This window comes from Apis cerana, linkage group LG10 (assembly GCF_029169275.1).
Source record: "Apis cerana isolate GH-2021 linkage group LG10, AcerK_1.0, whole genome shotgun sequence".
Classification (NCBI taxonomy): Eukaryota; Metazoa; Arthropoda; class Insecta; order Hymenoptera; family Apidae; genus Apis; species Apis cerana.
Genome location: NC_083861.1, coordinates 284,185 through 309,472, shown reverse-complemented (window position 1 = coordinate 309,472; position 25,288 = coordinate 284,185). Strand labels below are relative to the sequence as shown.

The 25,288-nt window shown below is 20.1% G+C and overlaps 1 pseudogene; it reads left to right on the top strand.

Moving 5' to 3' along the window:
• The first annotated feature begins 14,456 nt into the window (after positions 1 to 14,456).
• Positions 14,457 to 17,553, top strand: LOC133666813 (uncharacterized; annotated as a pseudogene).
• The last annotated feature ends 7,735 nt before the right edge of the window (positions 17,554 to 25,288 follow it).

The window sequence follows — 25,288 nt, the reverse complement described above, 5'->3', positions numbered from 1 at the left end:
TTTAATACATTTCATGAATTCAAATGAAATTTTCTTTTGTAAATTCTACTTCTTTCCTGCATGGAGTATTTAATATAAATATTTTAATATAATATAATATATATAATAATATAATAATTTTAATATAAATATAAAAATATATGTAAAAATATATATATATTAATAAGTATTCTAAAAAATTATATTATAAATGTGCATTAAAAAGAAAACAAAAAAAAATATATTGTAAATATTATAAGCATTCCGTAAATAAAGTAAATTTAAATAATCATAAAACTTAAACATTCTTTTTCAAGAGAACAGTATATTTGCGTTCTATAGTTTCTTCCTTCATTCTTCATGATAAATAGTATGTACAATATATATATGTATATGCAATATACAATATAATAAAAAAAAATCCTTGCTTAAGCTGTTCTTATATATTCTTAAATGTATTATATATTTTCTTTGAGATTAAAAATAATTACTATATAATGATATAAGAAATATAAATTATTTTTAAAAATCATAAAAATCATTTGATTTATATATAATATTTACGTACATGATGCGTAATGAACATTATGATTTATAATATGATTTTATATTATCAATAGATTTGTGAAAATTATCAATTAGTGAAAATATAGTTTTTTTTCAAAAGAACGATTAAATTGTGATCTATGATTTTTTTTAGTCTTTTTATTTTTGTAATATGTAGAATACAGTACAATAAAAAAAATTTCAAAATCAATTTTATATACATCTTTATTTATAAATCTTCCAGAAATTTAGAATCATATTATAATACTAGATTTTGTCATTATAATTAAATATGTGAATATTTCCTTATCTATGTTAGTCTCAGTATTCATATTCTGATAACAGACTACTCGATCTTTGTTTTTTCATTTTTTAAACGATCTATCCAAAAACTGTTAGAAAATGAATAATTTCATCATAATAATAATTTCAAATTAACGCTGTAATCACTTCAATAATTTATTTTGTCTTTGAATCTTATGTCAAAAATCAATTCATCGTTAATATAAATAGCAATAATCATATTATCATTGTACCGCTTAACGAATACTTAAAGATCATAAACATTGCATTTAAATTCTTAAATTCGATTTTAAACATTCTATAATTTTTTAATTTCTGATTCCATTTATTTAAATTTATATAGAATCAGTCCGCACATGTATATGAATTCATTATTGAGATTAAAATATATAATATTCTCTAAGATTTTTATTCAGAACTGTTTTACAATCAAACTAGTTAATCTTCAGTTCATCCGAACAAGCCGCGCCTTAAAGCTATTTCTTCGACTTTAACTTCATATAATAGATCATTTCGCAATTAATAGTTGTAGATATCCTTTTTTCTGATTCGATTAGCTTCCAAATTTTATTTTTCGTCAGAAAATATTCTTTATCTTTTATTCATAGCAATTTTTTTTCCAATTTTTTGGCTTTAGCTTTATAATAATGAATGATTATTTAGCTTTTTTTTTAAAAAGAAAAATCTAGAACATATATTTTCCGTATAGAAGTTTGTCTTATACTCAGACATTTAATATTCATATGTCATTGAAATTTCAATTTTATTTTAATTCGTATCCTAAAATGTTTCCTCTCAATATATCATCTCTATTATTTTTCGAACGATTATATTTTTCTATTTTTGAGTAGAAATTATTACTGCATTATTATATTATACACCATAGCGAATATTCTTCTACTTTTTCATAATTTAGTTTTATCAGAATTTTTGAAATCAAAATTTTACGAAATTCTATATCGCTTATTTCTACGCTACTTATTTTTATTGATAATCAAATCTAATAATTTCTTCAGATTTCTTCGAAATCAATAAAGATACATTTATTCTTCATTTTTGCACTAAATTTTTTATTGATCCTTCTTTCTTTAAGTATTCGAAATAGATAGTCATAATCGAAGATTTTCAGATGATATATAGATAATTAATAGACACAAAAATGTTAAATAGCATTTTTCTTTTATTACAATTTTTAATTTTGTTTAGAATATTTTGTTTAAAATCTCGAAACATTTTTTAATCGAAAAAAAATGATTCATGTTTAAGTTAATATCTATTAGTTTTCTTTCACACTTATATTTTTCATTTATTGTAACAAGCATTTATCTAACACTAAAAAATTAAATGCAACAAAAATTAAATATTGAAAACACATAAATAAAATACGAAACATTAAAATTAATAATTAATATAAATGAATTAGAAAAATGTAAAATAAAAATAATTGATAATCGAAATGAATTATGATTAATAATTAATATTAAATAAAATTAATGTTAAATAATGTTATGAAAAAAATAGGAGAAGAAAGAATAAGAAATAAAAATTAAATCTGAAAAGAAAAATTAATTCGGAATGAAATATTATTTAAATTAATATTTTACAATAGCAATTTATCGCTTGCAATTAATCCCACGTTGTGATAATAACAAGGCTTAATTTATACCTTATAATATTATTTCAACAATCAACAATTATTTTCTATCTTAATTTATTTATTATAATTAATAATAATATAAATCTTGAATTTATAATGCGTAATGGGAATATTCTCATTTCACTTCACAAAGCGAAAAAAAGAAATTATATAATTTATTTCTATCAAGAATTGGAATGCTTAGTAAGAGAAAATAAGAGAGAGTTGTACAAAATATTATACAAATATTACATACAATCCAATGTAATAATTGAGAAAAATAATTAAGCAAGGTTTAAATTGGAATGCATATACGCGTAGTTCTTGGCTTGCCATCGATTTCCATCATAATAAATAGTGAAATATTTTTAAGTTTAAAATATTTTAGAAATTTTTTAATGAAATATTTTCTTTTTACGTGGACAAAATTTTGAAAAAAAAAATTGATAATCGATGTTAATTACCAAGCGAGAAGGTAATTATATCGAGACCTATGACTATAAATTAAAAAATAAATTAAAAAATAAAAATCAAAAATCATAAATTTAAAAATGAATAAATAAAACAATAAATAAATAATTAAACAAAATATAAATTAAAATAATAAAATATAAATTAAAAAAAAAAGTAAGTAAATATCAAAATAAGTAGGAAAAAAATAAGTGAATAAATGTGTGAAAATTATAAATTAGGAAATGTATTATAAAATAAATGTTTAAATAAATGAATGTTCAAATGACTAAATAAATGAAGCGATAAATATTAATTAAAAATAAAATAATAAAACGATAGTAATGTTAAATAAATTTTATTTCATTATTCACGATAAATGACTAAAAAATGTTTTCGATATTATAAAAATTTACTTAAAACATCATCGATCTTCTTCACACGTAAGTTCATTGAAAAATGACCGTAATATCGCATCGTATATAGAAAATCGCTGCCACTATCACGAAGTTAAACGAAAACGTACGTTTCTACTGATTGTTCCAAATTTGATTTATCGAGTACAATGACGAATAATTCAACAATTTAATTTTTATTACTAATTTATAATATCGTAATAATTTATTACAATAAAAAATTAATGTATTTTTACTATTTTTATCGTTTTATTATCTTTAACAATTTATTACAATAATTGTAAACGTAATAATTGATATATTTTTATAAACTAAAGTTAAATTTTAGATTTCTGCAATATTAGTCTTCGATTCAATTATAACTATAATTATTCAATTATAATTTTATTAAGATATTTTAAATTCATTTTATATGAGAATTTTTAATTAAAGGTAATTTATATGAGCCATAAATTAAAATGATGGATAGTGATCAATCGAAAATAATGAATTTTAATATAAAATAAAAATTAGTGAATAAGAATTGTAATTAGTATAGTATAATAGTGAATAATTCTTGTTTTGTTTGCTAATAAATATTTCTGCTAAAATGGGTGCAATTGAATTTAAATTAAAATTCAAATATCATTCAGTATTTATTTTATTACTGAAATATCTAAATCATTTATTAAATTTACTTTTCGTATCAATTTACATTGATTGATGAGATTAAACATGATTTTAATGTTATATTTTCCACAGATCTTTATTCGATTTTTTACTAAATCCTAAAATCATCTTTCAGTTAATGTATATATATATATATACATTAAATAATAATTATAATATATAAATATAATATATAATACACAATTTACTTCGGGATTACAAAAATTATAAATTCATTTTTATTAAAAAATTTCCTACAAATAGAACAATAACTTCATAATAATTGCGAATAAGCTATTATGAATAAAAAATTAAATTGAAATAAAATTAAAAGTTGAAAATTAAATAAAAAAATTAATCATTAAATTAAAATAAAATTAAAATAAAAATTAATCATTGAAAGATAAATTAAAATCTAAATAATAAATAAAAATAAATTTAAAAGTTAAATTTAATTAGAAATTATTTAACAAGTTAAAATAAATTTAAAAATTAAAGATTAGTATAAATTAAAAATTGAAGAATTAAAATAAAATCAAAATTTAAAGTTATAAATTAAAATTAAATTAATATAAATTTAAAAATTTATATTTAAAGTAATTAAGAAAATTTATATTTATATTAATATTAATAATAATATTTATATTTATATTTATATTTATATTAATAATAAATTTAAAAATAAAATGAAAAGTTAATCAATAAATTAGAAATTAAAAGTTAGAAGTGAAATAAAATTAAAAGTTAAAATTTAAAGCAAATTAAGAATTAAATTTAAATAAAAGCTGAACTCAATGTGTTTCTTACAAAAATTGATGGAGGAAGTGATTCCTAAATCGTGATATTTTCTCTTTGAAATCAAGACGAGACGTAAGAAAATAACGGTTGGATTTGAATATATTTTATCTTTTCATCTGCTCGAAAAATGAGTTTTCTTTTATAATTCAATTTAATTATTGTTAGATTTTTGTTTTTAATTTCTATTACAATAATACATTTAAAAATTAATATTCTTATTCAAATTAATATTCTTACGCATTACAAATACAAATTAAATATGATTTTACATTATTTTTTTTAATTTGTAAGTTATATTAAAATATTTTAATTTAATAAATATCATTTATTAATATTAAAAGTAATTATAATCATAAATTAAAATCGCCAACCAAACGAAAATAATCACAATATGATGAAATAAAATTTCTAATTTTTGCTATATTAAAGCCTATTGAATTTTTATATTATTTTAGTATATAATAATTTTTATTCAGTTTATTCAATATAATTTTATGCTTTTCTTCTGCTTTATTTGTTTTGTTTTTAATTTATTTTGAACTTTTTTCCTAATTTTAAATTTTATTTATTATAAATTTAATTCTAATGATGAATTTCTTATCTTTTTTTAAACTTTTTATTATAATTATTAATATTTATTATTCATTATTATTATTAATTGAGTTATATTTCAATTTTCACGCGATTTAAGTGAACAAGAATCCTCACTTAACTAATCAGGAAATCAAAGTTCAACATTTAGATAAATCAGTACTTATAGCATTAGTTTATTTGTCAAAAATCATAGAGAGGAATTGCATTATAATGATAGACATATATTTGATATTTATTGGATTTGATACAATTTATAGATCATTAGTGCATTTTTTTAAATATGTATGTTTTAAATAATTTTTTATAAGTATTATTACATCGAAATTGAATTGATTTTCTCGTTATTATCAATAATATATATTAAAAACATTCGATGTCGGATTTGAATTTAGTTATTATTTTATTTTAACATTATTTAATCTAAAATTAAATAATGGAAATTAAATAATTAATAGAATGATTTCAAAGATATAATAGATTATGCATCACAAGTTTAATGCAAATATGATAAGATTTGATTTATTTTAATAGAAGATAGTAATTATTATCAATTTCTCTTTTTTAATCATATATAAAATAATTAAATAAAAATAATACGACGATTGATTGTTGTCAATCAATTTGATATATATTCTCATATTAAAATTTCATACATATGCTCATAAATAATAAAATAATTAAAATAATTTCTATTTAGCATTTGATTTAAAGTTGAGAATGTTTCTTATAATAATTCTATCTATTTAGAGAATAAAATGTATCCTTTTTATATTTATTTTGATATTATGTTCAAAATAGAAAATATTTTTATTTTCGGATAATCGATGATTCATGACTATACATCGTTTGACATATTTCGATTTGTTATCGAAGTATATCTTCTTCCTCTTCGTCCAATTCGAAATTATTCGAAATTACAGTGCGAGATATCATCATTCTTTTATTAAAAAGCGTAATTTTGAATGCTTCGCTTCAGATGATTAATTTATCATGTAAGTTCTTTTTATTATATTTCCTGATTATTTTACTTTTCCTATATATATTGTTATTTAATTTATTCAATAATTTATAATATTATTTATTACATATTATTATAATTGTTAATTCTTTCAGAAAAAATAATTTATTCAATTTTTTTTATTAAACTATTACCTTGTTAAAATTATTCATGAAATAAATATTATCAATTTCTAAAATAAAATTTAAGTTTGATTATTGGCTTATTTTAACACAATTACATTAAAATATTTCCAAAAAAATTTTATACATTTATTTTAAAAATTTTATTATTTTTTCTGCAAATTACTAGTTTACTATAAGACAGTTTACTATTAGTAGTTTACTATTTATTAAAAAAAAATTTCAATATGAATGGTCATTTCAACAATCGTTCACGATGACTAATCAGATAAACGATAACATTTGATTTTTCATATGAAAAATATATACATTTTTATTTTTTTCATTATTGTTTTTTATTGTAACAATATATACTTATTTATAAATAACTCATAAATAGATATAGGTGAATTATTAAGAATATTATGATAAAAGTAGAAAAGATTAAACAAATTATATTCTTATTTCGAATATTTTTGATTACGTTTCAAATATAGAATATATTAGAATATATTAGAATTAATGCAATTATCGATTACTCGAAGAAGTAATTATCTTTATTGAATATTTTTCATTAATTTAAAATTTCATTTTTATTTCTTAAGATTTTTTAAATTATATGTATATCTTCTCCTTTTTCATTCAATTCGATAATCGAAAAATATATATATATATATATTATAGAATAAAATAGTAATGTTTTATTTTATTTACATTTGGTGTTAATTAATATTAAAATTGAAATATTATTTAATCATATTAGCCATATATCGAATTTTATAAATAAAAATTAGAAGAAACGAATAAAATTTGAATTTTATATGTAAGAATCATATGTAAAGTATAATCGTTTATATACTTTAAATAAAATAGATAAGTTAATAAAAAAAAACAGAATAAAGAAATAAAAAAAATATAGAAATCATTCAATTGCATTTTGTTATCATTTCTTTCTTTATTTCTCTTTATCTTAAACAGTAATAATTGTTCAAACATTGAACACATAATGTTGAAACATTGAACAGGTAGTACAAGGTAATACTGCAAGGGCAATTTTTGAGAAAAAATTTAATAACCTTTCGCTTTGTACATTTAAAAATAATTCGATATGGCTGGAGTATCAATGTAATCCTGGAGTTTGAGATTTCCAACCATGCTAATCTCAAACAGCATCGATAATCAGTATCATTCTACCTGAGAGGAAATACATGCTGGAGAAATAACGGAATTGTGACTGACGTAATCCTTCAAACTCATTTTCTTTGGATTGAGAGTGTGTTATCCACTGTGTTATTGGATAGTGTATCCCATTGAAGACTCGCAAGCTGGCGAGATGAATATACAAGAGGTTTTAGAGGGTATTCAGCATTTTGGGAACACTTTTTGAACTACGAGATTTATCAGAATCATCAGAACTTTCTGAATCTTTGAATCTTTCGAACTTTTAGAATCCTCTTTAAGAACTTTTTGAACTTAAAACTTAGAACTTATAACTTTGCAATCTTAATGATAACATAAACTGTCATTAATATATGGATTTTGCTTTTGATCGTCTTATTAATTGAACTTAACAGCGAACTTTGTAATAATTTTTATTACTATATATCATAGCTCCAAGAATGAATTGAAACTAATATTTTATTATTAATATTTTTTCCAGTCTTTGAGCCGGATGCAGACATTAATTAAGAGAATTTATAAGTGTGAAGTATAAAATTTGTGCCGTAAAAATTTGTTGTGCTGTTAGAGCAACTCAAGAACTTTAACATATTTGAGATTACTACCGTAGTCAAGTACATCATCCTACTCAATATCTCCAGATACTCGACTTCAAGGATACATTCTTTCTGTTGAACTGCAGATGAATGAATTCTGGGACATCTTTACGCAATATATAAGGGACATATCAGTTGGATGACATTATTTTATCTATCCTTGATTATTTTAATCTATCCATTTTACTAATCCATCTCTTTTACTAAGTACAATAAAACTACAGCCGCATAATACATACAAAAAATAGACACATGCTTTAATTGAGTAATGGACACCGAAACAAGGAATGTACGCATGATTCTTGCAGAACCTGCGGCAAGAAACATAATATTCTTCTGCATTTTTGAGAAAATGAATAGCAATTTTGAATAGCAATAACAATAGAATACTAACTGATTCTGTAACATTGACTGCACCTCTGACAACAACAGATAAAGGAACAATAAATAAGAAGCATAGAAAATATTTATAGCCCTATCATATTTTTTGCTATTACTGCCGGAACAATAATTTTGTCCATGGCAGTAATAATAATTGTAAAAGATCAATATGGACTTAAACACGAATGCAAAGTATTATTGGATTCAGATTCTCAGTTAAATTTTATAACTAGTGCAATGATAAAGAAATTTGGCTTACCTTGTACTGAGTTGGATTCCATTGTAAAAATAGCGAAGTATAATACAATAGCATGTGTTTAGAGATATAATGATTTTCGTCGCACCATTTCGTATTTTATTTTACCAAACATAATTGGAAATATATCAAGAACATCATTCCGATGTGAATGAGAAATTAATGCCATCTGGATTAAAATTCGCAGATCCTCATTTCAACAGATCCGATAGAATAGACATGATATTCGGCGCAGAATTATTCTGAAGTCTTCAATGAATTGCACTCATTGGATTCTAATAATCCTATTTTACAAAAAATTTAATTGGGATAGACTCATTGTAGGTAGACTCAGCGCTCCATCATACAGTACACAACAAGATTCACAGTATAATTCATTATTGATAACAAATAAACAACTCCATAAGCAGGTCTCGGTCAGTGGAAAAATATTATTTATATTATATTATAAAAACTGAATCCATTTCAATACAGTTCTTACTATCTTCTATAAGATTATTTACATTGTATTTATTTGTTGATTGTGCAACTAAGATTGCATTCACATTAGATTTTTTACTTGTAGAATTGGTTTAAGACTGCATTTATATTAAACAGATTTTGATCAATCTAATTAATTAAAATCATTAATGAAAATAAATCAATAAATGACATTAACTGAAATGAAAGAATTTGTATTATTTAATTAAATAACTTTTATCAATTTAATTTACAAATATAGCTTATTTCAAAAAATAAAAAGCTAAAAAAATAAATAACCAATGAAAATTAAACAAATAACTAAAAAAAAAGTGAATTTTTATAACAAGTTTCTTTTAGAAAATTATTAATAAATATATAATATATAGTTAAAAAATATATAGTATAAAAGTATATAAAAGTATAGTTAAAAAATTGAATCATTTGAAGAACTAAATTAAAACTAAATCGAAATGAAAATCTTGCAAAAATTTTAAATATTTATTACATTATTATTATATTTATTATATTTTTTATATTATTATATTATATTATTTTTTGAATATTTATTTATTATTATATTTATATATATATATTATTTTTGTTCACATTAAAATATAAATTCTATTTTTTTTTAAATAAGGAAGTAACAGATTATTTATTTAAAGTTTCTTAGAAGATAAATCTAAAATTATTGTATTAAATGTTATCTATCTTATTTGTTATTATCTTGATAATATTTTGTTAATATTTTTTCAAAATTTTAAATTATTATTGAATTATTATTATTTATAATAAATCTATATTATTATGCACTATATTTTTTGAATTTTAATTAACAATTGCATGAAAATTTAAAATCAAATAATGTAAAAATTATTTGATAGTCTGACACATTAAAGTGAATATCATAAAAAAAGCTGTCATTAATAAATCAATACTTACATATTATATTATATATCTTATATTATATTTATATAGAAAACATTTGATCTTAAAAAAGTCAATAGTAATATTTGTTGAAAGAATCGAATGATTGTCCTTACTTATGTGAATATATAATATGAAAAGAAATATTTAACTAAACATGCATTTTTTATTTAAACAATTTTAACTTTTTTTATCTTTAGTTATATCTTACGAAATTCGAAGACATTTTATGAATTTTTATAAATAATTTTCATTTCAAAAATAGTCCTCAATGTTTTTGAATATTGATAATTTTAGAAATTCTAAGTTAACTTATTTTTTAAAGTTTTAAATTTTTTAAATTTTTGAATTTTCAAATTTAAATTTTTAAATTTGAAACAATATTAACTAAATATAATGTATATGTATATAAGAAACAATAGTTTATTTTTAATTGACACATTATCCAAAATAATATATGATTTTATTTAGCAAAATATAAAGATTTTTATAAGTGATTTTAAATTCTTTCTATCTAATCAATTAATAATTTCAATTACAATCAAATTTTTAGGTATACATTGAAAAAATTAAATTGCGTATTAAAATGTAAATATTGATTATATTTTAAACTGAACCATGATTTCTATTATCTATTTTAAAAAATCGAAAAATATAATAATCTTATTATTTATGAATTATGACATGTTTATTATTTTATTATTTATGAATGACATATTTAATAAAATCATTGAAATGAATTAAAGTTAATTCAAAAAATCAATCGACTAGAAATAGTATTATAATTAAATAATAATTAAAAATTAAAATATTTTTACATGAAAATAATATTTGCATGTATAAAAATTATAAAATAAAACTTAATTTCCTTTAATAAATATTATAACAAGTATTATTAATATTATAATAATATTATTATAATGTTATAATGTTATAATATTATTATAATAATATAATTAAATATTATACTAAGTATTATAACTATATTATGTATTTATATTCATATTTATTATTCATATTTATTTTATAAATGTATAAATGCATTTTAATTCAATAAATATTTTCATATATATTTATTAATATCTTAACATTTTAATATTATTTTTTAATATTTAATTTTAATATTATTTTTATGTTTTAAAACTTGGAAAACTTCGAATATGTGAACATTTGAAAGTAAAATGTATTTTGTATTTTATTTATGCCAAAAAAAGAGTTATATTTATTTTGTATCAAGAAAGACTTCTTACTTTTTATATATTTACAAACAAAAAATTTGTTCTTTTATATATACATATATAAAGATAATTATTAAATTATTAAATTATCGTACTACATATTTAAAATATTTCTAAATTTCATATAAACATTTCAAAAATCATATAAAAATTTCATTGAGGAATAAAAAATAAAAGATAAAACAATGAATGGGCGAGAAGAAATAAACATCATTATGCAGATTTTAATAATTGATTCTTAGTTAAAACTTGCAATTACAATAATAATCAATTGATTATATAGAATAGAAATTTAAAATAAATCATTTGAATAATTCACTAGATGATGATAGTTTTTAATGATAAAAAAAAAAAATAGATTGAATGAATCAAAGTTGCAATTTTGAGAGATAAGGAAAAATCTAATATCATTATTTTTATAATGATATATTTATTTTATAATGATATATATATTTTATAAGCATGGAGAAGATATAAAGATCAATTTTCTTTGATATAGTTTTTCTATATATACATAATTTCAAAACAAATAAAAGATAAAAATCATTTAAAATCAATTAAAAATTAAAATAAAATATAATATTGTTTAAAGATATTTTTTTAGTACTTTTTAATAGTTTCAATATGAAATATGAAATATATAAATATTCATTAATATAGGTCCATTGCTAATAAAAGTATTCAAATTAATGATATGTAATTTAAAATAACTGCAAATAATACTATATGGATAATATTATATGATAAATTTTATTTAGATGTATTATAAAATAATTTTCTTTTATTTTATACGTTCCTATATGAATTATTTAGAAATAAGAGATGTCAAATCTGCAGAATATTTATTATTTCCTAATGTAGTGATTAAATGTTAAAATTATTTATATTTTTGTAACTTTTGTATTAGCGATTAGAAAAATAATAACAGAAAAAAAATATAAATGTATTCGAAGAATACTTTAAAAAATGTTTAACTTAATTGATTTAAAGTGACATTGAATGATTTTCATATAAGTCATATATTTGTTTTAAATTATCAAATAATAAATAAAACACTCATTATTATATTTTTAAAAAATAAGATCATTAAAAACAAACATGTTACTTAGTTCATCTACCTTAAATGTTCTTTGAATATTATAGAATGGCAATTTTTATTATAGTGCAATATTTGTTTCGATTTAACGAAATCGATCGTTTTATAAATAAGAAATAAAAAGAAAATACATAGTTTGTTGAACAATGAATTATTTTACTTATTTTACTAGTAACTAGCACTTAAATAAACTTAATAATTAATTATTAATAATCAGCCCGGTCTATTTAATATAAATCTAATTTAATATAAAATCACTAATTTATAAATCTAATAATAAATCTTGTGTAATAATCCATTATTCTTAGTAGAATTCACGCTGTTTTTTTATTTATTAATGAACGTTGTTTTCAATCAATCATTGTCATGTAATTAAAATTATACTTAGAGTTCTTTCATTAAATTACAATTCTTGCAAGATTAATTTTATCTATTAGAGATAAAAAAAAAATAAAAAGAAAGAAAGCACAAAAGAAAATTAATCATCATATTTGAATTATTATTATGATGACATTTATAATAATTTCCAAATAATGAAATTTTTTTTTTCTGATCTAATCTATATTTGAACGGATTTTTTTTTACATAAAAATATAATAGATTTTGATTGTTCGCAAAACTCATGAAAAAATTTAATTCCAATTTTTTTTTTGTATTCTAATAATTTTAAAATTATAATAAATATAATATTTTGTTAAGTATACTAATTATTAATCTTTTATAAAAATATTACAGTATCTTGAAATCTATTTTATTTAATTTTTTCATGATTTTAAACTTTTAAATTAATTAATATTTTGAAAGAAATTTTAGATTATTAACATAAATATGTTTATTTTATTATGCTATAAAATATATTTCGAACTCATTATTCAAAAGTAAAATTTATATAAATTGACAAGAATAAATGTTAATTATATATTAATGGAAATTATAATGATTGTCTTTAAAATGTAATTGTTGTTTAAATTTCATTATATATTATTAATAGATTGATTATGTTGAAATAAACATAACATAATCGTTTAATTGTTAGTGAAATAATGTATAATCATAATATAATTAGGATTATATGGATTTAGAAATCATTGACATATTTTTATAAGAATGACGATTAATATTTGAATGATTATCTATGAGTTAATACGAAAATTATTAGATTAACAAAGAAAACTATGGAGGAATGCATTAATTTTTTAGTTGCTTAAATTATTGATAATTTATTATTTTTAATAATCTAAAACATTTCTTTTAATAATTCACATAATATTAAAAAATTAAATTAGTAAGAATCATAAAAATTTCATTTTAATAATTTAACGTGACATGATTAGAAAGTTTATTTTGTTATTTGAATTTTACTTAATTATTTTAGACATATAATATTTAATTCTAGTATTATCTAATTATTTTACGTATATATTATAAATAATATAATATTCGATTGAACAACCTTCAAACTTTTATTTTTAATACAAATTTTTTTATATATATTATTATATATTATTATTATATATATTATTTTTTTATATATATTATATATTATATATATTATATATACATTTAATATATTAAAAAAAATGAAATTTAGCTAAAAAATTATTTAATATCGAAACAATTTCTAGAAATGATAAATTCCTTTTTTTCACATTGATAGATATTAATTAAATAAAGTTGATATAAAATTATACAAAATAGTAAATATTATTAAAGTACCAAGTATTATTAAATTAATTGAAGAATTAATTAATTACATTTAATAATTTTATTCTTTTTATTTAATTTTATAAAATTCTTTATAAAATTCTATACTAATAAATAAAATTTTATTAATGAGTAAGAATTAATGGATAATGCATAAAAAGAGAAACAATAATTGAGAAAAAATAGTGTGTGCTTTTTTTTCTATAGAACTCTACAAAATCATAACAAAGTTTATGATACTATACTATACTCATAATTTTAAAACTTTATTTATTTCCTCATATTAATTTATACTTATTACAAATCTTCGGTTAAACTACTTATTAATTAAATTGTTTTAGGACATGGAGCATCCCGCGTAACTGTGGCTCTGGTAGGAGATAGCGAAGACAGATTGATCATCACTTCGATCCATTAGCAGAACATAGCATCAAGGAGCAAAAAGGATTCCAGGAGGCGTTGGTGCTTCAACAAGAGGGCAGTCTTCATTGTGTTATCCACGACAACAGATGATTGCTAGATTGTTTCAGTAAATTGCTACTATATCGTAACAAAAAAAAAAAACCGGAACTACCGCTCGATATAAGATGAAAAAATTAAAAAGTCCATCCAAGTTTTTTTTCTCTGAAGTTAGAAAGGAAACATAAACCGGTTAGTCGTCAGTAATGCGGCCAACTTGTTATGATCATCGCAAGAGGAGCGGTAGCGAAAGCGAAAAATCGCATTTGAAGAATAATTGTGAAGAGTGAAAAAACAATTATTCCTTATTAACAACCTTTTCATTTCGACTTGAAGATTGAAAACGATGAGAATAGACCGGAACCAAAAAAGAGGAAACAAAAGGAATATCAAAAAGATGACGGAATATATCGAGAAAAAAGATCGAAGAGAAGGATGTGAATATCGGGAAGCCAATATCATCGAAAAAATAAAGGAATTGACATATACTTATTCAAGTGAAAGTGAACGATAAAAAAAGTAAAGAGGAAGAGAGAGAACAGAAGGAAAAAGAAAAGACAACCGGTCCTTCATCAATCATAAAAAATACTAGATTCGACAAAATAGACAAAATCGATATGAATAGCATGCTGCACATCAGCTGATACGACTTCCAACAACGATTTACTGAAAAATCAACGATACATAAAATGATTCATCGATTAACGAATATGTAATATGCCATCTTTGCAAACTAATGTGATTTACGCTCAAGTGTAGATCGACAAGAAAAAAGATGTAAAGAAGTATTTCGAATAACGACAAAGGACTTGATCTTGAAAAAAAAGATTCATCGCGTGAAAATATTCCAACGAATAAGAATATCGTGAAATGGAATTTCTCATATAACAATGAACTGCAATGTAATAACGAAATCAATATGTTCAAATCTAAATATGAAAAAAATAAATTCATCAATCATTACATTGGAATGGGAAATTACGCGAATAGAAATAAACGAAACGACGCCACGAATTAAATAACAGGCGTCCATATGACAAACCTGAAAAGTATATATCTATAGTATTTGTAGATATTTCCGGTCACGGTAGAGTCAATAGTACAATTACTAGACAACAAAATAATAATGAATATTCTATTAGATGATCCTGAGCAGAATATCGAGTAAGACATTCGAATTAAGCGCGAGATGTAATCTTTTTAAATTTAGATTCAACTCGAGACTCGCAGAAAAAATAACACGAACATGCCGAAGAAATCTGAGCACAAGATTATCGACCGATCGTTCCATTTTCGATCACTTCTAATCGCGTTGTCTCATCTAATCATTGAATACATGAATACGTACATCATACAGCAACAATAATGAAAAGAAGTATATTTTTGAACAAAAGATCTACGAAGACAATAATCATACGGATACAAAAAAAAAGAGTACGGATACAATAAAATTCCATCGGATGGATATATCCATACCAAATGGCGAAATGAGTCGAAACGAGAACTGATAAATATAGAAAAAGATGTATGGTTGAGACGTGAACGTACGAAAATTATGTGGATGATTTCAAACCATTTCTTAAACCATTTCATGACAGAAATAGAATCAATCCAGAAAATCGTTATTTATGTAGAACTTTAATTAATCCTTATAAGCCATCTAATTTGCGATCCGAAAAAATCATCGTTATTTATCATTTTCGAACCGAACCCAAGGAAAACAATTTTCTTTCTTTGTCTATAATTGCAAAAAAATTCATCATGACGGAAAGAAAATTCTCTAAAAGCGATGATTTTTCGGATAGAGATATTCAACTGAGAGACGAGTACTTTCCTGAGAAAAAGAATTTTGAGTTGATCCAATATGAGTAAATACACAATGAAATGAGAATTCACGAATCTAAGCTCTAAAAAGTGAATATACAACTAAATCGCACAATCAGCCACATAAATTACATAAACACTAGAGATATGTGTCGGCCTTTTTTAGATAGTTTTACTATGAACAGGCGGAGAGAACATTTACGAAAAGATACTTGGACAGAACAACGATTATACGAAGGGCAGAACAACGATTACCGATATATCTCAATTAGTCAACTAGAATCAAAATACTATAAAAGAAACGCGCACGACTCAACGAATAGCAAGTATTCGATTTACGATGATTATGATAGTTCTTTTGTCGAGGATATACATCAATTGCGGAGAATATAATTCAAGAAGATACGATTCCGATATTACGGCCATTTGATCCATTACGAAATTCATCTAGAATCTTAATTACGACAATATGACGAAACTTCATGAACATTGAAAAAGGAACATTGAAAATTGGACGAAGATTCAAAGAAATCTTTAGGGAAATTCTGCAATCAATTGGATTATTTCGATAATTTGAACGCAGAGTAAGTTGACACGTAATGTGAAAATGATTATTGGACGATTAGAATCATTCGACAAAAATCCAACAAAACCGAGAACTTATCACAATAATGATAAATCAAAATATACCTAGCAAGACATCAAAACTTACTGAACGCAAACGGTCACCATGAAATCATCATCAGGTGCGGATAAGAAATGCGGCGAGAAAAAGGTAATAAAGAAGAGCAGTACGATAAAACAACTGTTTAATAAAAAGCAGAGAAAAATAAAAAAAAAGAAAAACAAGAAGAAGCAAGGAACAGCAGCCGTTGGAGCCTTTATGGATGATGATCAGATATCTTGAATATAAAGAATAGGAAGAGGTGATCAATTGAAAAGTGTGAAAAATACGCGAGATTTGGGCAGTGACATCAATCAAATAGGAAAATTTTTTAAATTTTAATATTTTTATCGCAATTGGGATTTAAATCTTTACAAAAATATCGTAATGAGAAATCATTAAAGATATTTTAGTTTAAAAATAAAATTTCAAATTTTTTCTTGTTTATCTATGATCTTTAGAAATCAGAAACGCCTAATAATTGGGGTTTTTTGCTGCTCTTATACGTTTACGTCATATATAATTATACATGTACAGTAGAAAATATCCATACTAATAGTTATTATTTATAAGACTAAATTTCTGTCATAATTATAAAAATGTTTTCAGACGTTGTTTATCGTTAAATTTGTGAAATAGAAACAACTACAAATGATGAATTTCTCTGAATAATTCAATAAAAATATATCTCGGATAATAATGGAATCAATATATATTTATAAAACCTAATCAAATCTAATAAAAAAAGCTTATTTTATAGGATATAAATGTATTTGTATTTATAAATATTTTGATATTTCTTTGAATAGTAAATCTTTGAAAAGTAATATTTGAATTTGAAATGATTGTAATTTCGCTAGAATTAAATTATAAACATAAAAGTTATAAACTAAATAGAAAGACGATTTGTTACTATTGCATTCTAATTGCTATAAACGTTATATAATTTATTAGAAAAATTTTTTATTAAAAAATTATACTGAAACTATATATTTATAATAAATACTATATTTCTGATAGAAAAATTTTGAAATAATAACAAGTAATATTTTATATATATATAAAATATAAATATTATCAAACTAATTGAATGCATGTATGAATATATATAAATATATAACATATATTAAAATATCAGTTTCTTCAATTTTTTTTAAAATTGAGTCAACTCACAAAATTCCATTATTAGAATTATTAATGTTTCCAATAACAACAGAATTACAAATACAACTATCTATAATAGCAAGAGACAAATACAAATATTTTAGAATGTAAAAGAAAAGAATATCATATGAATAAAAATAATTGAGTTTTGAGTTTTTTTTGATAAATATCATAATTTCAAATAGAAATAATAATAACTATTTAATGACAGAATATGTCAAATTATATTTTCATTTTGATTCGAAAATACTATCAAATATCTTATATTATCAAAACAAAGAAATTATTTGAATATCATACTAACATAATATCCACTAAGAGAATATTTTCAAAAATAACATGATAAAAACAAAAAAAACAAATTAATAAAAATAATTTATAAATAAATTATTTTTTTAAATAATTATATTATAATATAATTAAAATATAATATAATTATTTTTAATATAATTAAAAAGTTATATATATAATATATTGCTAAATAGTTATATATATATATATAATTATTATATTATATATATTATATATTATATTATATTATATATTATATATTATATATTATATATTATATTATATTATATATAATATATATATATATATATTATATGTATATTATATATATATATTATATATATATATATTATATATATATATGGATATTAATGGATATTATATATTATATATTATATATATTAAATGATATTTATATTATATAAATATATATATTGTTATATAATATAACAAATATGAAATAACTAAAACATTATATTATTATATTATCTTTTGTATATGTTAACTTAATAATTTTTTATTTTTCAATCAATATATTGTAATTTTTATTAATAGAATTAATTATGTTCTTATAATAAAATTTGAATATATTTTATGCAAATTTTATTTTATTTAAATATAAATATTTATTAAAATATATGAGTTATAAGTTCAACAAGAACTTAATGCACTTTGCTTTCAAGTATTTTTGAATACTTCTAAGGAGGAATACTTCAAACATTATATAATATGGATTTAGAATACGTTTATATAATCGTTTATATATACGTTTATATATCGATTATATTTATTATATCTATACTATATACTATATAGTAGTTTGATTCCATCATTAGTCATAGATTTATAATATGAAATTAAAAAAGATATATGTATAAATATATATATCTATAATAAATATACATATATATATATATATATATATATATATATATATTGAGGAGAAGTTTCATTTCATAAAGATTAATATTAGAATTTCAAGAATTTTTTCATATGTAATCATTTGGGTTAAGTTTTATTAACTATTTTTAGTTATATAATGGATATACAGTTATATATTAAAACAAAAAGTGAGATTACTTTTATAAATACTGAAATATAAAAATTAAAAAAACAAAAAGAAAACGATGAAAATGACTAAAGAATTTTAATATTAGTTATTAGTAATATTTTTTTTAAATTGATATTTTTATAAGCATAACGAAGACATAATTATAATAACAATGAAATTTAAATTATGATTTGTTTATAAAATTAATAATTTTGTGATAGTATAAAAGTATCTATATAATATAAAATTATATATAGCATATATAGATTGAAAATTCAATCATTAAATAATATATATACACATTAAATTTTTTTTAGATATGAAAGTTTGAAATAAAATATATTTTATTTAAATTTACATTTATATAAATTTTATATAAATTTACATAAATAATTTACATTTACAAATATATTACATTTACAAATAATTATAAATATATTTAAACAGATATAAGTTCAAATGAAATGTTTATTGATTTTCTACTTATTAATATATTTATTATTGATAATTTTAATTCAAAAATACAAAACTTATAATTTTCTATTTTCTATTTTCAAATTTTATATATTTTGTATAAAATGTTATATATTTTGTATTAATCATTTTTTAATTTATAATATAAATATTTTTATTAATCATAATTGAAAATAAATTTTATAAATTGATATATATGTATATATATATATATGATAAATTTTTTTACTCAAAGAGTCAATTTTATATTTTAATTAATGTAATTATAAACTTTTTTCAATTATGAAAAAAATATTTCAAATCATTAATTGTTAATAAATTAATTTTTAATTTAAATAGTAATAAATGATCTATTCAATTATTTATTTAATATATTTTCAATTATATCACTTATAATATGAAATTAAAATATTCAATATAACTTTCTGAAATATAAAAACTAATGTTATATCTTATATATTTTATTGATATCTAAGCAATTGAATATATATACTTTAAAAATCATTAATTTGTTCTCAATTACATTGCATTATGAAATCGTTTAAATGATTATATAACGTATTGGTGGCTTAAATTACACATTATTCAATTTTATAATAGCGAAATATATGAATGATATTCTTTATGCTAAAGTATAATTATTATACTATTATTATGTTATTATGTTATTTGTTATTTAAAATGAAATATTAAAAATTATAAATAAAATTATATATAAAATTTATTATAGTATGTATATAATTTAATATCATATAACATTTATATAAAATAATATATTAATTTTTGTGTTTAATTTATTTTTAATAATTTGTTCAGTTTATTATGTTTGTTAATATAGAATTGATTTTTTATAAGTTAGATTAGGTGACTGACACACACATATATGTATATATGTGCATAATGAAAAATAAATATTTTACTTATTAAATAGGCCGAGAAATATTAATATTTTTATATATTAAATATTTTTTTATATGATATTGATAAAAATTTTTTAAGACTTTTATTTTGGAAAAAAATTGAAGAAATTATCTGGCCGAGAACTTTATATACATACAGTGGCAAAAGTTATTATTTTGTAACCACGTCTTTTATGATAATTATAATAGTATAGTAACGAAATATGAATTCAATTAAGTAATATAATTCAATTGTATATTTTATTCCATTTTTGTACTAAATTTTGAAAACATTCTGTATTATTAGAATCTTTCGATGTTCATTTTTTCTTAAAAACGTTCTATTGGATTTATCTGCAAATTAGAAAGATTAATCGAAAACTTCTACTTTATTTTTTTATAATTTTCAATGCATGTTTAGAGTTGTTATCTTGTTCAAAGTTTCAATTTTATGACATTTTTCTTTCAGCATATAATAAGTTTCTAGAATCTCCATATATATATATATATATATATGATATTATTCATGATATCTTTAATTTTTATAAAATCAACTTCTTCAACGGAGAAAACTATCCAAATCATTAACCATTCTCTATGGTTAATAGTTGGTATCTGATTTAATATTGTTTTTTGTGTCAATTGAATGTTGTATATAATATTTGTCATATATAATTCCTTTCAAAAATATTGTATTTAGATTTTAAAAGAGTATCATTTTTTTGGCAAACATTAATCGAGTTATTTTATTTTTCATATTAATTAATGATCTTTAACACTAACTCTGCCAAATGATTTTATGTAATCTTTTTATCTCTGTATTTCTATTAGTAATATTAACAAAGTTTCCTGCTATAATTTATAATTCAGCTACGATATTGATAGGTTTTCTTTGCATCCGCAATTGATTTTTATTTTATAATTTTGAATGAATTTTTTTAACGGACCTTTGAGGCCTCGTGGATGATTTTTTACACTATACTTTGAACAATATCTATTAATGTCATTTGTATATTCTTCTTTTTATCTATCTTCCCGATAAATAATATTAAAACAATTTCACTAAATAAGTAAAAAACAATTTTATAACAATTTTGCATACTTCAACGCATGTCTTTTGAAATATTTTGCGATTTAGCAATTAATTACCAACTGAAATAATAATACTGTGTAATATTATTTAAATATAAACACTTACTGGTTTTTTACGGATCTATAACAGGAACTGGTCAGGAATGTTAATATATATATCCAAATAAACATATATAAATGTTGATTTAATAGCATTAATTTCTTTTATAGTATCCTTTTATATATGACATTAATAAAAATTTCCTAAAACTTTTGTTTTGGAAGAAAAATTAAAGAAAATATCTGGAGTCTTTGTACGCCTCCATATATTATAAATTTAAATTTTCAAATTAAATTAATGAATATGCAGTTGTATAAATATTCTCATACAAACAATTAAACTATCGAATATATAACAATTGAATTTTAATTTTTTAAATTTCTAAATTTTCAATTTTAGAAAAATTTAATACAAAAAAATATATAGTTTGGTTATATATAATTGAATGATAGAATTAAGACGTTATTTGATTATTTATATTATATGTATCATTAAAACAACAATGACATAATACTATAATATTTTTATGTAAATAAAACTAATTTTATTTAATTTTTTTTTGTTTTTATTTTTTATTTATTAAAATCATTAATGAAATAAAATCTAACAAAATAATTTTTCAAACATAATAAGTAAAATAATTTCTTTTCTTCAACTTTTGTATTAATTTTATAGAATTATAATATATTATTTTATAGAATTATTTTTGTATAAGTAAATTCATATATGGTAAATTTAACAATTTATAATCATTTATGATAAATTTAACAATACAAAATATTAATATAATTATATTTACGAAACTTTGAAGAGTCAATTCCAGAAACCAAATAAATACAAAAATGTCAGTTGAAACTTTATTTATTACAAGAAATTAAAGTTTACATTAAATACAGATAGTAAGAGATTGTATTATGACTGTTGTTTTCTGTTTCCGCTTCGCTATTCATTTAAATTATTAATGAATTATTAATTACTTAAAAATTATTAATTACTTAATAAATAAACTTCAAAGAAAATAAACTTAAAAATTTATATCAATTTTTATATTAATTTTTGTATTTATTTTGTGTATATTTAGAATCGAAAAAATCGAAAAATATTTAGAATCTAAAAGTGTCTGTTCGCGAGCACCTTATTATTCGCCAGATTTAGAAACAGTTTATTCGGAAAAATTTTTCATATAAAAAACTTTTTTTATTTTTGCCGTGCGCGGATCTCTATGAAGTCTAAACAAAGGATAGTATTATTTGAGAAGATTGTCTTTGAGCATTTAGTCAACTTATATATTTCTGACATACTTCAGATTAATTGAATCTATCCTAATGGTGATATATTCCAGACGCAGCTAATTCAAAGACAAATAATATTGTTCTATTTCGAAGATAAGGTCTTAATTCTCTCATAAAAGAGATTTGCCGATCTGTTTTTGTTTATGAGATCTTTGAATACAAATCACCAAGCGAGGAATTTTCTCAAAATTATTGCGAACAGGTCACGATATTATTGATCATTGGCATGCCCCAACGAGAAATTGTAATTTCACAATTGAATCAAAAAGGGATTTTTCTGAGGGCACGTAATTAATTCGTAAATTGTTACTTGCTAAGAATATTTCGTTGTGAATACATCGTAGTCCGATCGCCAGATATAAATACATTAATTTTGTTTTAACATTTCATCGTGACCGTGGACACGATTACTTGCTGCGATTTTGTGAGAGATCATGCTCTCTAATATATACGCGCTTCGCATGTGTAACTACTTATACAATCCACTCATCTTTAAGAAGTATATCATTTGTTGGGAATCTGTCGAAGGGCATTTGACAAGTATCCAGCTATTAGCTTATATTCATCAAAATCGTTACAATACTATTATTGCGGATACAAACAATTGTAAGTATATGCTTCATACTTATTTTAATTTAACTTATTTTAATTTATTATTTTAATTTATTTAGATTAATATATTGTCAATTAATATTAATATTTCATTATTCAATGCGAAATGATCATCCAATATAAAACTGAATAACTATTAAGTTAAATTAGTTAAGTAAGTAATAATTACTATTAAGTTAAGTAAAATTTTAATTATCTCTATCAACATACTCGTTTAATATATAATCTACACAAAATAAATCCCCAACATTTCTGAAAATATCTAAATATCAAAAAATCTAGAATGATATTGATTTTTATTTATTATTTGGTATTTATATTTTTGAAAATTTATCTTGCAATATGTCTATTTTAAATTAATAAAATTCGCACGATATCGCGATATCTATTAATTTTTAAAATAATTAATTGTAAAGAAGACAATTTAACAATTAAAAATATATCCGTAAATTGTTCATCAATGTCTCAAATATCTGCATATGTCGATAGCTAATAGTTTGTTGACAAACTAGTCATTGGCATTATATGTAATATAATGTAAAGACATGAAAAGGCGTTTCACGAATCTACGATCCCGAGAATTATAAAATTAAGTATGAACAGAAGGTGTAACTTTCGTTGTATATTCAGTTTTTAAGAAGTTGATAAGAATCAATATTTCAAAAGAATTTGTGATTTTCATTTTTTCTGTATAATTATCAAAATTAAAATTTGAGGATATGAATTTTAGAAAAAAGTATTATATTTTCTATAATTAAATATTTAAAATGCTTATAAATAATTCTCATTTTTAATTTAAAAATTTAAATTTAATAATTTAATTAATATTCTAAAATAAAAGAATGAAATCACTAGATGATTTTCTATTGATTTTTTTAGAAGAATTCTAGATTTACTGAAAATATTAAAATCCTAATATCAATGTCAACAATTTTTTAAATATTTTTTAATATTTAAAAAAACTTAATATAAAACAAGTTTTACTAAATATTATGCAATTTTTGAGCATCCAAATTATCTTACTATAAAGTTCTGTATTAAAAAAGATTAATCAGAAATAATTAAAAAATTAAAAAAAAATTAAATTTTTAAATTTAA